Raw genomic sequence first — 3,397 nt, 5'->3', positions numbered from 1 at the left:
TGCCCCACATCCTGCGGCCAGCAGCCAGTCATGGCTAGGAGAGGCGCCCGACGCCTGGCGCTGCCCGTACGGGTCTCCGGCCGCTAAGAGGCTGTGAGGGCCCCCGGCAGGACCGGCCGCGGGTGGCCCAGCTGGGGTGGGCTTGGGGCCAGATGGGCTGCGCAGCGGCGGGGAGGCAGGGCCCGCAGGCCCGGGCCGCGCGTTGCCATGGGGACGGGGGGGGTCGGCGGCCCCGCCCTGGCGCAGGGGAGCAGGTGGCGGGACGGTGCGCAGGCTGGGGAGGGGCCGGAAGGGGCCCGCGGGGTCGGGGCGCGCCCCCGGCTTCCCCGCCTCCCCCCCAGCCTAGCGCCTCCGGCTGCTCCCTCCGCGATCCGGACCCGCCGTCGTAGAGCGGAGGGCTGGGTAACCAGGACATCCAGGCTTCAGTCCCGGTTTAGGCTCTGATTACCTGAGCATCTTGGGCAACTCACCACCTTCCCCGTTCGCCTCCTAGCCTCAGTTTCCCCGACTATGAATGGAGTGGTTGGACCAGGTTTCCAAGGACATTCCCAGCACACACTACTTTATATGGCTCTGGGGTAGGGCGGGGAGGACTCAGGGCTACGTAATTTTTCACCCTCTTCCCAGGTGAAGACTATTTTTTTTCAACAGATGACACCCACCATTGTATCCTGAACGGGGGAATGTCAGTTGTAAGAGCGGAGAGAGTCTCTGTACCCACCACCTCCATTGTACAGAGGGGGCCGGCAGCTCAGAGACAGTGCGGACCATGTGGGTCACACAGCGCATGGGAGGCAGGGGCGGGGTGAGAAACCCGGCTGGAACCTCACAGCACCCCACCATCAACTCCTGACTTGGAGCCGAAACCGGGTTTGGGCGTGGGGGAGGGGCCGTTGCTGTGGGAAGAAAACAAACCCCTGCGCTCTGGTCTGCAGGCGCCAGCTGCCAAGATGGCAAGGAGACTGCCTGAGCACAGAGCCGAGGCAGGGGCTTCCTGTCTGCGAGGAGGCCCCGGTGGCTGTTCTCCCACTGCCCATACCCTTCTGGTCTCCATCAGTGACTGCTACAGCGCCGTGGCCCTGTTGCCAGCCTCCATAAGAGGTGTGGAGGTGGTAGCCTCCCTCCACCCACCCTAACCCTAGTAAGCGGACAGCCAGGATCCCAACCAGACAGTTTTGCCCCAGTGCTGGGCCTCCTCTCTTCCCGGCCCCCAGTTCTCAGGGGAGGCCCAGCTTTCCTGGGGAATAAAGCCCCTTTCTATTTCCTCCTCTTGGAGGACCCATTTTTGAGTTCTCAAAGCCTTGGCTGTGGAGGGGGTGGTTCTGAGAGGGCTGGGCTTGCTTCTCTGCCCTCTGACTGGAGTCGCTGGGGACTGGCTCTGCTCGGGTTCCCAGCTGAGGGTGGTGGGAGGTGCTGCTGGGGATGGGGGATGGTAGAGGGGAGCAGGCAGAGGCAGGGTCTGTCCCTTTAAGGTACAGCTTGCTGCTGAAGCGCCACACACACACACTCCCCACACGCCAGTCTCTCTCTTGCACACAGCCCCACACACACACACACCCCACACACGCCAGTCTCTCCCTTGCACACAGCCACACACACACACGCCCAGGCTCTGTTCTCTTTCCCTCTCCCTGTCACCCTCTCTCTCCACATGCACACAACACACACACTCCCAGGCTCTGTTCTCTTTCCCTCTCCCTCTCTCCACACAGGATATACACACTCAGCCACACACACAGAAGCATCCAAACGCTCTCTCTCCCTGTCTCCCCAAGGTCTAGTTTTGAAAAATATAGGCAAGGGGAGGAAGAGCAGGGGCAAGGAGTTCTGACCTAGAAAATGGGCCTGGCCTCCTTCTGTCCCTCCCACGCCCAGGAAAGGGGGCTTATTTTTCCATTTGGTTTCACTGCCCTGGGTCAAGGCCGCAGGGAGAAATGGAGGCCCCCATGCAGAAGGTGGGGTCACGCTCCTGGAGAGGGAGGGAAGGGGGCTCCTGGGCTATGGGCCCAGCCTGTTGGACACAAACCCAGGAATCAGGGAGGAGCCTCCCCCTTCCTTCCCTACTCATGCAACATGGGGCTTGTTTCTAGCACAGAAGAAGCAGGTTTAGAGACAAAGTAACCAGGGTAGCTTAGCCACAGAGGGATGGATCAGTTGACCTTTTGACCTGACTTATGACGAAAGGGCCCTTGACCCTTCTCAAGTCATCTTACACCTAGAGTCAAATCCTGGACTAAAATTCTTCCCAAACCCCTGGGATAAATCCTTCCTTCTTTATTTTTATTTTTTAGAGACAGGGTCTCACTATGTTGTTCAGGCTGGCCTTGAATTCCTGGCCTTAAGCAGCAGTCTCCCTGCCTCACCCTCCTGAGTAGCTGGGACTACAGGTACAGCACCACCAAACCTAGCTCCTCCCTTCTTTTTAACGAACATTCTTGCTGTGGTTCCCTGTAGGGACTGGGAGTGTACTCTCTGTGTGACTCTCAGCCTCCTCATTTCAATTTCCTCTGACCGTGCTTTAGTTCCTAAGCCTCATGGCCGACTCAATGGGGAAACTGCTACTAATTCTTCAAAGCCCAACTCAAAAGTGCCCTGGAAGTAGAGAGCTTTTCCTGCTTCAGCCCCTTGGGCAGAATGAGTTCCTGTTTCCTGAAGGCATCTGGGCTTTCTGTGCATTCTGTAGTTCGAACGCTGGCATAGTTTAATAAGCAGCTGTGTACCTCACCGGTGGACGTTGCTATTCTCACAGTATCTAGTTTATCCGTCAGACCCTTTCTATCTCTGTTCGGGGGGGGAGGATTAAGATCACTACTTAGCACACAGGAATACTCTGGCTCAGCTAAATCAGCTAAAGACTCTGGTTGAACAGTGAAACAGGATCTGAACCCATTTCTATCTGGTGTTAGATCCGGCATTTCCCTTGCCTCTTGAAATTCTTCATAAACACCTTCATCTACAGGAGACTTGATGGAGGAAGAAGAAAGATCAGATGGGAACTGATAGCACCACAGTGCCTGCTAACATGTCCCCTTACCCTCTTCAATTCAGGAAAGGTTTTTTTCTGCTTTGAAGCCTGATGAGAGCTGCTCTCCACTCTAGGGGCATGGAAGTCCCAGATTCTCTCCGTAGGGCCCCCAATATCAAGTGAATGAGGTTGATAATGGCCTAAGACCAGCCATCCCAGCTTGGGGTTCCTTCCTTATCTCCATTTCACAGGAGATGTGGCCAAGGTGTTGTAACTGGCACAGAAGTGTGCTAAGGGAAATTGAATTGATCCCATCAGTAAATGCCCAGGGAGACACATACCTTCTCCTGTTTTTTATTTTTTATTTTATTTTATTTATTTATTTATTTGTTGAGACAAAGTCTTGCTCTGTCGCCCAGGCTGGAGTGCAGT

General features: G+C 56.2%; 1 long non-coding RNA gene across 1 annotated transcript; it reads left to right on the top strand.

The window, feature by feature from the left end:
• Positions 1 to 292: 292 nt before the first annotated feature.
• Positions 293 to 1,200, top strand: LOC108531252 (uncharacterized). Its single transcript, XR_001886114.1, has 3 exons — positions 293 to 532; positions 652 to 805; positions 936 to 1,200. It is a non-coding gene; the product is annotated as an uncharacterized LOC108531252 (long non-coding RNA).
• The last annotated feature ends 2,197 nt before the right edge of the window (positions 1,201 to 3,397 follow it).

Source organism: Rhinopithecus bieti, unplaced genomic scaffold (genome assembly GCF_001698545.2).
Source record: "Rhinopithecus bieti isolate Rb0 unplaced genomic scaffold, ASM169854v2 scaffold_7684, whole genome shotgun sequence".
Classification (NCBI taxonomy): domain Eukaryota; kingdom Metazoa; phylum Chordata; class Mammalia; order Primates; family Cercopithecidae; genus Rhinopithecus; species Rhinopithecus bieti.
Note: the sequence above shows the minus strand (reverse complement) of the source record. Positions and strands in the feature narration are given on the sequence as shown.